Source organism: Drosophila erecta, unplaced genomic scaffold (genome assembly GCF_003286155.1).
Source record: "Drosophila erecta strain 14021-0224.00,06,07 unplaced genomic scaffold, DereRS2 tig00000000-arrow-pilon, whole genome shotgun sequence".
Lineage (NCBI taxonomy): Eukaryota > Metazoa > Arthropoda > Insecta > Diptera > Drosophilidae > Drosophila > Drosophila erecta.
Genome location: NW_020825194.1, coordinates 4,601,380 through 4,616,033, shown reverse-complemented (window position 1 = coordinate 4,616,033; position 14,654 = coordinate 4,601,380).

Sequence of the window (14,654 nt, the reverse complement as noted above, 5' to 3'; positions counted from 1 at the left end):
ATTTAAGTTAAGTACCTTGGCCACATACTCACCCACCCACCAGCTCGCATGTGGCGAAGGTAAAATGGCTAACAAGTGGCCGGGCATTTGGGTCCTGTGGCCACAGGACTGCCCATGACTGCGAAATCAGCGTCGGCAGCCGCCAAAACAGCAACATTTTTAAAAATTCATAAAAAGGCCACAGTCGGAGGCAGACACCGAGCAGAGGCACCTTTGGTGTTCGTTTGGTTGCCGGGCACCTTCATTTTTCAAGTGTGTTTCAATTTTGCACTTGCCACCCCAAGTGGCAGCCGCCTGTCGGTGGTAATGAAATTACAATTTTTATAGGCCGGCCCATGAAAAATAAATGAGACTTAAGCACATTGCCAGGCACTGACTAAACTGAAGCCCGATACATATTCGTGGGCCATTCAACAAGTCCATTCCCATTCGCCTCCGCCTTGGAATCGGTCTCTGCCCTTCAAGGCCTACGCACGGACATAAATATCCTGGCTGGAATGGGCAGCGGCCATCCCAGCTCGGATCAAACGAAAACTAAAGTCGCAACCTTTTTCCGGGGCTGGAGGTATCTGTGCATCCGGTGAGTGGCCCGTGCCCAGACGGGTTGAATTTCAATTAACTTAAAAAAGTTTTCAGTTTGGCAGGGAAAATCGTTTTCGGGTCCCTTTTAACAATTTCCCAGCGCCACTCAAGCGAAATTTATGCTGTGCGCAATTCGTTGCCTACTTTCGGGCGCAAGCAAATCGAGAGCTGCGGCCGCATTTAGTTTAGTTAAGTGCATTTGATTTGGCATCTAAATGCCCTGGGGGCGGGCTAGCAGCTTGGTATTGCAATTTATTGAATTGTCCCGGGCAGCAGGGCAGTGGGAGTGCGAGATGCCAAGGACAATAATCGCATTATGCGGCCGGAGCAGTTCATTACGCGCACACAGGCATATTTGGCCACTAGTCCAGTGGCCGATGACCCCGATTTGGCATCGCATTTGGGGCACAACGAATTCCTTTCGTGGTCCCGGACACGTCGCAATGCTGGGCGTTTTTAATTAGTTGTGTCGCCTGGCTGTTCCGATTCGAACTCGCACGGCATTTAATTTAATCACGCGCTATGTGCTACATGCTACATGCTACATGCTGTATGCTGTATGCTGTATATGCTATGTATAGCATGCTGTATGCGTCAAATATTTGAGCAGCGGAAATTGCGTATGCGCCATGTGGGCCGGCCAAGGACCGTCATTGTCTGACGACCTCGACTCCTGCCGTTTGGCTGGCTGGCAATGTGTTGACGCATTTTACAATACACACGGGGACCAACATGGTGTGTGCGTAATTATGAATTCCATAATCATTTCGTTAATATGCGCAGCACGCAGGATAAATTGCAGCCAAGGCAAGCCAGTTGGCAAGGCCCCTGGAGTCGCAGGCGCGCTTATCCTGCGGGGAATTAAAAATAATTTGGGTCGTTTTGGTGTTATGTACCTCGTTGCCCCGCCCCCAACCCCTTCGCAGGAGCATCTGCCGCTTGTTGTTTGCCATTTGGCACTTTGGCACTTTGGCTGGCAGGTGCTTGCCGCTTGCTGTGCTCCCCAGTGTGCGTGTGTTGATTATGGCTTAATTTTAGTAATTATATTAACATGATTAAATTTGTTTTGATTTTCGCTGCCGCTGCGGGGTGCTAAAAATTAGGAAAATGCCCTGCCACGGCCCGGTCAAATAGAATTAACCGATATTGGAAATTCAGTGGAGGCCTAATTAGCCCGAGTAATCCAATATTGGCCAGCGAACACAGCGGTCGGCATTAGTGGAGAAATATTTGGCTTCCGACGGGCATTCCCAATGCCCACATACAATGCAAATTCACTGCAACATCACCTGCGGAAATTATTTTAATAAACCAACGCCGTTTTCCACTGGCTCGCGGATATGCAGCATCGGATATGGGTTCTATGCTCCAAAGTGGCGAAGTGTGGGCGTTCGTGCTTTGTTATTAATTAAAAACGCACATGTGAATCTCATTAAATGCGCGCAATTCGCAAATTCATTTTTATTTTTATTGTAAGTAGCTCGCGGTGTGTTTTGCCGCCCATTAAGGAACAGCCAGCGGCCAATAGACGATGACAGGGGTTTTTGTGAATGGGTTTAGGGGCAACTGCAGCGCCAGTGGCAGTTGCATTAAAATAAATCTGAAATTATGCAATTAAGTGCACAACGCACGTTTCGCAACCAAATCGCGGAACGCAAAGGAACACGAACGCTGGGAATAAAATCGTCACATGGAACAAAGCGGCATTTAAAGTGATTATGCACTAGCACAAGTTCATCAGTAACAATGTTAAAATTGATACAATTAAAGACCATGTATCTGTAATCACTGTGTATCTTTTATTGGGCGCAGTCAACACGAAATAATGTGACACGAGCTTATTTTAATTTGATTTATTTTAAAACGACATCGCATTCATCGCCTGCTCTCATATAGAGTGGTGCTTTATAAACATGTTTTGTGTCCACATGGTAAACGACAGGGCAATAAGGTAATGGTGCTGGGCGCAAATGGCTTAACGTGCATTAATTCCTTTGAAACGCAAGGTGGCGTGCCAAAGGATTGGCCCAAAGGGTTGGACGTTGGACGTTGGACTGCCGGCAGCAGGTGCCAAGGCGACTTCGTCGCTCCACCAGCTGCTCATCGCCAGGTGGTTAGTGGCTTGCATGTGGGCTGGTGTCGCCGGGTGGCAGTTTCCGTGACAACTCCAGAAACTACCTGCGATTCGCGCGAGTGAAATGCAGCCGGGGGAAATTCGCAATATTTTCGAATTACCGGAAAGTATGCAGGAAAAAAGTGCAAAAAATAGAGCGAAGAAAAGAAATGGAAAAGCGAGTGGAAATGGCTAAGGAATGAGCTGGGCTGGTATCATAAGTTGGCTGAACTTTGCGCAAGTCGATGACTTGTGCTCTGTAATTGCGACCAGTGGGTCCTGCAGGACTTTTCAGCCAGCAGCTTCTCGCAGTTGTCGTTGTCATATTGGCGCATTGCTTTGTGCTGCTGCGCTTTTGTGTGCTGCCTTTGCCCCGCTGCACTTGGCGAAATATCGCTGTACATTCACTCCAAGGATGCTATATATCTATCTATATTCTATATTCCATCGCAGTTCCAGTCAGACTTAAGCTAATACTCCTGCGTTGCAGCAAACTAATACCAATTGATATCTTAGGCACTTCTCTAGGTGTAAGTTCCCTTTCGATCCGATTTCTCTCAGTGTGCCTGCCCCGCTGCAGTTCGTTATAGCATACGCAACTCATAAATAACGCGAGGGTCGCGAAAGGGCGCGTCGCTGCTTCTGCGAGGGGTTCTTGGCCACTTCGAGCCCGGCCAAGCCACGTACTTGCACTTTTGCCACTTTTCTACTTACTTGCCGTAGTCGGTAGTCGGTGTGTATGCAATCGAGTGTGCGCGTGTGTGCGTGTGCGTGTGTGTGGCACTTCAACTCTAATATAAAGTTTGCACTCGAAATGTGCTGCCAGCACTTTTTGGTATTACGCAAAGTTTTCGCAACCTCCCGCGGGGCAACTGCGTGAGAGGTGGGCCACTGGGATGTGGCACGGAACGGAGTACGGAACACGGGTTACGGCTTACGGGCTGCGGGATTGGGGGTTACGGGTTACGGGTTACGGGATGCAGCTAGCTGCTTCCGACGGAGAGCGAGAAAAATTAAATTGCTGGCAATTTGCACAGTTCAATGCGCTTTAGCTAAGAGAATTCCCGCACAGATTTTCATAACTTGGAGATGTGCAGTCAATGTCTTTGAAATTCCATTGAAAGTTGTGGCAGGCGGCGCTTGTCATGTGAGTGGGCGGCTGGATGGGCAGGTGTGCAGGAGTGCTCCTTGCCGGGGCACAAGGACACCTGTGCAGAGTTGTAAACTAACGCAGTGACAAACGCAATCACAATAAGAAATTTCACAGTTAGTTAAGTTTGGCTTGTTGGGGCTTTTGTTTCGTTTTGCCCGCTCGCTTGGCATTCGCACCTGGAAATTTATGCTCCGGCATAGTAATACGTGTACTTGGGCGTGCGGGGCGTGGCGCCATTGTGCGCTCCGCAAATGTGCATAAATAAAGGCCACAATGCCTCCACTGCTCCGCGCAATTACAAACATTTTGGGCTGCCATCAAATCCTGGGAAATTATCATTAGGACGAGCCGAGGAGCTGCTTCGCTCTCGCAAAAGGGACAATAGATTGCGAGCGATGCGAAAGTTAATAAAAAAAGTTCAATAAAATCGAAAAGGGTGCTGATTTCGATGCCATGGCAACTGGGAAAGGGCCGGGCGACCCTCATCATAGTTCATTAAATGCGCAAAGGAATACAAAAAGCAACGAAATTCTCCAAAAATATTCCATAAAATGCGTACCCTGCCCGCCCACTCCGGCCAGGGGGCGTGGCTGGGCCCGCACGCACATAAAAGCATTTATATTGCCGCTGTCTTTTGTATTGCATTAAAGCGAAAGAGAAAGCGAAAGCGGGCATAAATATATTTTGTTTTATGCGTCAATAATGATGAAGTTATTACGACTCTATTAGAAGGCAGCCGAACTTCCAGGACACAGCCCTTCCCCGCCCACGCCCCGCCCCTCGCCCGGAAAGGCTGCATTAAAAAAGTTTACAGAAAGTCAGGCCACAGGGCGCAGGACACACTCACCTCCGGAATTTCCGGATCGTATATCCACCATGCATACTTGTGTATTGACCGCAACCTCGGCGCCCTTCGTCCAACCCACTTAAGCGACGCCGAAACTTTTTTATTAAACCGTGCAGTGCGGCTAATAGATGAAATGAGCGGGGCCGGATGGGGCTACAGATACAGATACCTAGGAGCTGGGACTGGGCGTCCGTATCCAAAATGGCCGCTCGGCTGCGCTTAATAAAATTTATGATTTCGACGCACGGCTTTGACAGTTCAAATTAAAATGGGTGCGGTCCTCGGGCGGCGGGGAGTCCAGCAGCCAGGTGGGGACATGGAGCCGGAGGCCACTTGATGGCCAAGAAAGTGGAAAGCCAAAAGTTAAATACAAAGTTGGAGCGCACAAATTGATAATGCCCCGTCCTCCTAACTCCGGGATACATAATGCAAAAACTGACATGGCAGCCGCACAATATGAAAGATTATGGCATGCAGCGCAACTGGCGCGGAACGAGCTGCCGGCCAGGGAAGTGGATTACGGGGTGGCGATGGTGAGATGGTGGGTTCGGTTCGCCTTGAATCCCGAGCCGGAAACGGCCAAGACGAGGACGACTTGGGGCGGAAGCGCCGCTGCCATCAAATCATTTTGCAAGCGGAAAATGGCGCTTGACAACGTACTTCAGCCCCCGACGAGTCATTGTTGTTTGCCAACGGGGCATGGCCAGAATTTGCGGCGCTCTATAAAAAATTGCAAACATTTCCAGGCAAATCGGAGCAAAAACTCCACTCGCGGAGTTGCGACTTCGAATTACCTGGCATTACATGTGCGCAATTGTAAGCAATACTGCACTGAAGTTTCTGTCATTTGTTTATACTTAATGTTTTATTTTTTGGCAAGTGCTACTAGTTTACTAGTTTTCAAGCCATAATAACAATGCTTTAAGTACCTGCTTCGTGGTCAGAGACGGGCGTTTTCCGAATTATTCGCAGAAATGAGATAATTTTCCAGGATATTTGCAGCACCAAATCGCAGCGTGGCGCAGTGGAAACTCTGAAAAATGACTTGGCCAAGATGGGCGGTGGAAGTACATAATCAGCAGGGACATGGACATCGACATGACTGGCCGTCCGGGCGGAACTCGCCACTGACCAGCGGGCCACGTTTCGTTGCGCTTAGTTATTTTATAAAAATTTCTGGTCTTCATTCTTTTTGCCCGATGGTCTGCTCTTGTTGGCTCTTCCATTCAGCACGTTCCTCTGTTTGACTTTCATAAACTTTTAACGACTTTTGCCTTTGCCACCAAGGCTTACATGTGGCAGCAGCGCGCGGCGTCGAGCTGAGAAAAATTGTTGGCAAACTTTCCACTTATACCTATTTGTTTGCAAGTAATTTTGCTGGCCGCAGCCAGTCGCTATCATGGCCATCAAGGCCATCATTGGCCAGCAGCCCATCACGCTTCATTTGCCGCCTTGCCGCCGCTCGATTGATCGAGTTGAGGTGCAACATGCCGGGCTAATCTGCAGCTGTTACTCGGCTCGCATCGAATGCAACGCAGGCACGCCGGCAATCCCAGCCGGGTATTCAAATTAAATCCGACACAGATTCCGACCAGACGACATAAGAGGATGCTGGAGGAAAAGCCTCTGTGGTTGCACATGCATCATGCGTTTATTTGCCTTCCCCATCTTGCAACTGCCTCCGCATATTGGTTCATTTTGGTCCTGCTTCTGTGGCAGTGGCATAATCTCGCAGTACACTGCAAAACGCAAAGTATCTAAGCCTTTTAGTGTGCTTCAATTTAAATTCGTTTTCCGATTTATTTCAGTTATATTTCACAATTAGCTGCAATACCTTGACCCATTTGCTGTGCTGGCAGGGATGCGCCCGGATTGGAGCTACACTTCGGAGCTGCAAACCATTGTTGCACATCCAGCCCTCCGTCTGCGGCGGGGCAGTGGATCTGCAGCTCACCCAATGACCCCAATCCGCTCGAGCCTCGGATGTGTGACAACTCGGAGCGCAGTGGTGGTGCCTGCAATTAGTTAGTGCCGGCGGCACATTGCCCATCCAGTCCAATGGCAATCCTCAATCCCCTGGAATCCCGGTCCGTTGCCTCCGCTTGGCCAGTGGCCACAAATTAAATCATATAAATGCACAATTATTTAATGTCAGGGCGGAAGAATCGGGAACGCAGCAATAAATTAACATTTGTTGTCGACCCGGCCGGAGCTGCGGCCAAGTAACAGTTTCATTGAAAGTACGAAAATAAATGTAAATTAAAATACATAATTTATGTGTTTTTTGCAATTATTTACAAGCCGACACATTAAAATGGGCGGCGAGATAATGCAAATGGCGAGTGGGAAGGTCGTTCGGTGGGCGGCGATTACGGAGGGGCGGGCAGCAGTCAATTGCTCATTTGGTTTTGGCAGCACGCAGCTGCTGGCCGCAACAATGAACTCCCCGCGGACCAATGAATGCGTAATGGCCACGCGCGAGTGTGCGTGTGTGTCGCTTTTGGCCCGCTCGCTAATTGTGCGTGTGTGCGTGTGCGCGTGTGTGTTTGGCCAGAAGCGCCTTATCGAGAGCGCCGCGCGAGTGTCAGGTCTCAACTGAAAGTGGCTTATCGTATGCCCAGCTGACCCCTTTGGCGCTTCGCCGCTGATAATTATATAAATTAAATGGCAGCCCGACCCTTCTGGAATTACAAACGTGGCCACATGGCACCCCGTCCATCCGGACACCCGGCAGCCGGGTAACTCAATCGAAATGTCAAAGTCGCATGGGCGGCACAAAGGTGGCAAGTGCATAAATAAACTCCACTTTAAGCGTCAGGTGAAATAACAGCAATACGGCAATCTGTGACAAACACTCGCGGTCTAAAACCATTGAGCGCCATGGTGGTGCAACATTGGATGGTGGCGGTGGTGCAGTGCCAATCCCAATCCCAGTTCCAAGTAACTGTAACTCGAGCTTAGCAGCTCATGAATATCGTGCTCATGCAAACGGGTAACGAGCTGTCAGAGATTAAGTTGCAAGCGTTATTTTTTATTATATTTAGCGGGCGAGGGGAGTGGCAACTGGGTGCGCAGATAAGGGGCAACACACAGCGAGGGCAGCGGGAAAAGAAAAACGCAAGGAAAAGCAACATTTTGCATATGGTTAAGGGTCGCCTGGCTGGTTTGGTCAGGGGATTTCAGCGATGGACGGGGGTTTTTGGGGCTGGGAATGGGGTGTTGCCAACCAGCCAAGGCAAAATCGTTTTGACCAGCTCACTGGCAAACAAACAAGCCGGCGTGCAAAAAAGGACCCTCTTTCGGAGCAGGCGGAAGGCAGATGAGAAAGCGCAGCAAGCCGAAACGAACGCTTTTTGCCGCAGCTCCGATCGGCGGGGATTGGGATGCAGCTGGCGGACTGGAGGCGGGTCAGCACCAGCCGCCCACCGCCCACCGCCCACTCAACCCTGAGGACACAGTTGCAAGCGAATTTATGCGCTTTGTTAAACAGCAACAGCAGCGGCGGCAGCGGCGGCAAAAGAAAAAATATGGCAAAACGAGAAACAAGCAATTCCCGCGTTGCCTTCGATGGCAAAGGGGGCGTGGCAGTGGGGAGATAGAGAGGTATAGCTCCGCATAAATAACACTGTGCGCCCCCTGCCCCAAACCATTTGCTGCATACTATACAAATGAAAATCGTGTTTGCTTTGGGTGTAAAGTGGCATGTGTAGTGGTGGGGCGCCCCAGAAAGCAGGCAACATTTTTGCTCGCTGCTGCTCCTTGTGATTTACAACAAAACAAACACGCTGGCAGGAGCAGGAGCTGGAGCTGGAGCAGGAGGTGGAGTCACCTTGGAGCTGGCCCACTCGCTTTTGGTGACTGACTGACTGATTTACAAGGCTGCAAGTTGAGATTGCATGGCGCTGGGTAAATAAAATAAACCCGGAGGGTAGCTGTGGATGGCCAAAAGGGGGTCAGCGGATTCGCATTTCGCATTTCGCATTTCGTGTCTTGGGCTGCCTGGAAATGCAATTCCCGTTTTCGCATTTCGCGAAATAATTAAAAGTTAAGGAAAACGACTCGCCGGCGGCCATCAGATGCAGGTTGCCAGTTGCCAGAAAAATAAAAAAGAAGAAGGAAGAAGGACACAACACGGCAGCTGCTGGATAATCAGGAGCAGCATCTTGGGTCAACTAAGTTGCCGGGGCAGTTGCGTTTTAAAGCTGCGCTGCGGGTGTCAAGGCTGCCCCAACCGGATGTTGCATGCTCCCGATAACTCTGCCCACACTCGGTGCTCCATGGGTGGAGATCGGCGAATTTATCAACGGAAATCATAAATAAAGGCCAGCCGCATATTTCATGCGGCTCCGCGGAATAAAAAAGGCGAACGAAAAGCCCGCACATGCGACATATTCTTTTATCTCTTTTAATTTACAATCACGCTCATTGCGAGCTTTAATTGTTGCATAAACGAAGCGGACAGCGGCAGGACAACAGGATAAGGCCAGGACACGGCTTTCGCTGCCGCTTTATGGCGGCAGTTTTCGTAACCAGACTTCGTCTGCTGGCCGCTTTCTTTGATTACCAACTGCCGTCAGCTTGGTGGCGCCACAAAAGGATGGCGGCAGTGGCAGGAGTGGCAGGATGCGAAGGTGCCACTGCGGCACAGCACGGAGTAATGTGGCAGAAATGTGCCGGCATTGCTTTTAAAATTAATTTCACCTTGTCCTTTATATCACGCTGCACAGCCCTAAGTGGCAGCTTTCCCATATTATACTTGCCCCAATAGTAGTCCCTATAAATGTGCAGCAAATCCCAGCCTGAAAGTTACTGCCACTCGGACAATCGAGCAACACAAGTGAAAGTTTGAAACCATTTAAGGCTAGCTTGTTAGCAATGTAATTTTCTGAAATACCCCTTTAATCCAGCTGCTTGCAAACAATGCCAGCCAACTTTCGAAGCATTTTACGCACATTTGCGGCTATTTCACAATTGTTATTCACACGTGCAGAGCAACAAGAACGACTTATGCTGGGAGAAATCAGCTCGGATGTGGGCACAAAATTGGGTATTCCTTTCCGGAATACGGCGGTGTGTTTGTGCTGCGGCCATTCCGAAAAGTAAAGAAGATTATTGGCTCAGCAGAGCGCTGAAATTAAGTGGAACGGGAAATGCAGCTCTGACATCAGCAGCCATTTCTCAAAGGCGGAAATCGGAGAGGAGGTAAAAGGGGCTTCGGGGGATGCCAAGGCTTCGAAAGGATCCAAGGGAGCTGGGGGCAGCTTCTTCTGGCATGAAATTTATGTTTCCTGCCATAAGTGGCACGGCGTGGCGAAACGGAGCCAGTTCGGAGGGGGCGTTGCTGGAGTTCGTGGATGTGGTCAATGTGCTTGACAAATTGGTTATTGTTATGGTTTTTGCGGGTCCCCATTTGGGGCCTGGCCACGACAGAGGCACACTCGTCCTGCTGGACAGCCGGGTCCATAATGCCGGGCGCTAAATATGTCTGCTCATTATTTTGCGGCTACGTGTGGGCGAAGTGCCGCCGGGCACTTGACAAAAAAAGGAAATGTCGCGCAAATGCGGCCTCGTTAATTGTTTTGATTAATGAACGCTCGCAGGACCTCACGTTCTCAGCGGCTCGCAGGTTGCTGGGCCGGATTCGAGTGGGATTACCATGGGCAACTTCACTCCTCGCCTTTCCACTTGTGCAGTTGCATGTGCGCCGCCACATTCGCGACCCTCGACCCCCTTGGCGACCTCAATCGTTTGGGCTCAAAGCGCAGGTCGTTGGTTTATTCGGCCCGGTTTATTCGGTTTATTCGATTTTGTCGTGCGCTGAATTCCCTTAATTTGCACTTCTTTGCTGCCACCCAATCCTACCCAGCCACGCCCAGCTGCTCAGCCCGCTGCCTTATTTACTTTCCTGATTTTTCAATTAATTTAATGCAGCAGTTTGGCGCTTGTTGCACTCGCTTTGGTTGCGTGCCTCAATTGCCTTTGCTGCGGCATGCACGCACTCACTGCGGCTGTAATTAGAAAATTGTGGCACTTTGTTAGCCGTGGTCCACATTCTGTTGGATGTTGGAGGGCCAAGTGTGCAATTTGCGCAACTTTCAGATTAAGCGATTTGCCAGCCAGTCCGGCAAGTTAAGGCAGATTGACCAACCAAGCAAGTCCAGGAAATGCACTAAACATCTTGCTATTTAAAGGGTAGCTGGTAGCTAAGCTGCGTTTTTAATCCATCCCAGTGGGCATTTTCTGAGATTTCGCAGACTTTTGCCGGCGCATCAATCACTTGGCCGAGACAAAATCCAGGAAAATTAAAGTGAGCAACGGCAATGAGATAGAATTAAGTATTAAAACGTAAGCCCAGCACGGGAATCTCTGGCAGTGGAGGGCGGGTTGAGGTGGTTGACGATGGAGCTGGCCACCGAGCACGGAGCACGGAGAAGTTAATGCCACTTCAGCTGGCAGCTGCCTGACAACGTCCAGATACCAGGATGGTGACGGCGAAGGCGACGACGTAGCATGCATGCCATGTGCCGGACTTGCAGGTTCCCTCTGTGTGACAACAAGGGCTTGACAGCCGGGCAGTTGGACACACAGTCACCCGGAGTCTCCGGCTGACCCGGACCCGTACTCGGACTCGGACTCGGCAGCAGGAGCAGCGGGAGCAACTGAAAGCCAGCTAAGTAAGCGCCCCTCGCTGGTGGCGCACTAATTGCGGCCGCTGGCCAGCATGTTAAAATGAAATGGATTTCCATCAACAATTGGCCAGCGAAGTGGGCCCACCAGGGCAAACAATGGCCACTGCGATCTCCGCTGCAAATGGGTTAGGCATTTTAACTTATGATGGATTATGGCTTCAGCCGTGTGTGCAAAGCTGCCGCCGCAGTTGGAGTTGTTTCAGCAGCTCCTGCTGCAGGTCCTGCTGCTATGGCAACGCTGAAAGCCGGCCACAATGTCCCGCATAATAATGCGATTGGCGAGAAGTAGACCATGACTGGAGCACGGCCCGATGATGCAGTGGGTTGCATGCCACTGGTCGAGATGCTTGCCACTGCCTCCCGTTCCGCCCCGCCGGAAGGCGAACACATGCTGCCACAGGAGGCAGGCGACCAGACCAAAGGACCCCGCTCCAGTGTGTGGATGCAGGGGTGCCAGTGGGTGGCTGAGTGGCTGAGTGGGCGGTGGGCAACAAGTGTGTGAGTGAGTGAGTGCGCTGCTCTGGGCAAGGACAAACCAAAGTCAAATGCCTGGCCACAAAAATTGAAAAACGGTGTGGGAAATGTTGACATGGGAGACATGAGAGAAACCAAACTGAAAGAAAATTATGTAGATTACGTTATTGTACATGGCAAATCCTTGTAGAACATACACACCCATATATGTGGGCAGTGAGCAACAGTGTGCAATAGAATCGAACAATTGGCAACCGGAGGAGGCGAATCCGTGGCTGGAGCTTGGACTTGGGAATGGGTGGGGGACTCCCCAAGCAACTGCTCGATGTAGCAGTCCAAAACGACAACTTCGTTGACGCTTTCTCCACGGGAATTGCCCTCAGAAAGAGACATATAAAACGCGCTTATTGGGTGCAGCGACTCGACTACAGACTACCTATTAAATCGAACATGGTTTGGGCTTCCGCAGAGAGTGAATACCTATAGTACAATGGCATTATGGGATATTTTGAGCAGCATTACTGAGCAGCCATACAATTGGGAATCCATTCAATCGCATCGTCTTCATTTGCATGCCGCACAACACACATGTGCACGAATACAATATACCCTCGGAATCACCCACTAGCGGGTACGAAAGGAAACAGAGAACGGAGTTGTAAGCGGGATGAACACATAAAATCGGACAGGGATTCCACATGGACGATAGGCGAGGCGGTCCGAAAGGGCAAGCTTGTCCTGCCAGGACTCGCAGTGGCTGCCTCAATTGTGGACATGCCACAGAGCTCACAAGGATGCTTACATGTAAAATCACTGAAAAATTCCGCAGCAACAGAGCAGCGCAGAACTGAGCTGAACAGAAAACGGATGGGAAAGCCAAACGAATGAATGAACAGGGAAAACACAATTTAGCAGAAACAAACAAACAAACAAGCAAAATTCAGCGGGCACCAAAGGCGATGCCAGTGGCAGCGGTAGCCGGTTTGCCTCATTTTTTTCTACTTTTATTTTCCATTTTGTACCTTTTTCATTGAGCAGACATTAAGAAAAAATAACAAAAAGTCAACAGCCAGCATTCTGTGCAGCATAATAGCAGCAACAGCATTGGCGTCAGTGGCAAGGATACTCTGCGCCAACAAAAGAAACCAACAAATCCATGCAAATCGGATTTTCTGATTTGGTTGCCTGCCACCCGCCCACAACCATCCACGGCCACGCCCCCAATTTTTTGTTGCTGTCCCTGGCGCCGAACAAACTTGCTATTTGCTGCCCCGTTTTTTGCAATTCTTTTTGCTGCATTTGACTTTAGTTTCAGTGGCCCCTCAGCTGCTATTTGCTTTGGCATTCAGCTCTGGCAACAATTGCAGCCAAGGCACAGCTCGTTAGCGCTTCAGCTTCTGATTCAGCTCCTGGTGGTGGCGCTGCTGCTCCTGGAGTCCTGGAGCTGCTGCCACTGCTGGCCAGTCATTCTCTGGGGTCGCATTAGCTGCACATCAATACGTATGGGGCCCGGGTGTTGTTAGGCGTATTTATAAATGATATTACGTATACGTAGCGGTGTCCCAATTTGGGGCGCAAACAAAGAGCTGGACCGCCGGATCCACGAGGACTGCTCCGCAGGAGCAACAATGTTATGAATAAGTAGGGCAGGCAACAAAGAAGTCCATTCAGGCCAGGAATCGAATGACTATTCAGCGATGGCTTATTTTCCCCCTTCATTAACGAGCATTGAGCGGCAGACGAGGATTGCTGAATGCAAAGGACATTTCGATAGTGCTCTTAGGAGCAGGAATACCTATCGTTGTCAAGCTTATTAATTACCTTCGGCATCGCGGGCAACCTGGTTAAGTTGTCAGTTCGATGTTGCCACAATCAGTTGCCGAAATCGACGACAGCTCGCTGAACAGAGATTGATCTGGAGTAGCGCACTGAAAAGGGAATCAGTTTCAGCTTCCGATGGCGCAACTCGCTGTGGGATGAAGGCAGCTGTTGACGGGCAGCCTGGTTGGCTTAGGAGCGAAGGCTGCTGTCACAAATTCCTGGCGACATCCTGCGCAGGGGGCACGAATCAACGCCTCCTTTGCTTCCCTCCACTGCATTATGAATTAAAAAACGCTGCCAAGTTGCGGCATATAAATGGCCATGTCAACGGCGCTGTGGCAGCCTATTAAGTGCTTTTCGCCTTCATTGTTTTCAGCCAGCTGCCTTTTCTTTTGCACGTTTTTCTGCTTTTTTCGCTCTTTTTTGAGTGGCACTTGTTACACGCACAGCCCGTCTGGCTGGCGAAGTGGGTGGTTCTGGGTTAGCCGTCTGTTGCAAAATGGATTTAGCACTTTTTATGGCAGCCTTTTGTTTTGCTGCTCGCTTTTATTGCTCTGTTTTGCTCCGCCTAAAAGCATGCAAATGCCTAGCGCTAAACGCATTACAGGCGTCTTAGGCGCCGCTTGGCAAACTGGCAGGCGAATTAAGCTTTTAAAAATTTAAGTTAATTTCCAAAGGTTGCCGCGCTCAAACTCAAGCCGAAATCACCAGCTTCCCCCAAGCAGCCGACATCCGGCGCTGGCACTTGAGAAACAAACGTGGAGCCCATTTGGCAACGACGCCATCATCGTCGCGGGCTTAATTACAGCCAACCCCGCTTTGTTTCGGCCAAGAGAGCTGGGCGACCAAGGAGCCAGGGAGCCAAGGAGCCAAGGAGCCGCAGGAGAACGAGCATACGTGACCCACTTCCGGCGGCACAAAGGGGATGCGGATACGGAGCAGACGGTGCAAAAGCGAAAGGCAGGTGTGAAGGCT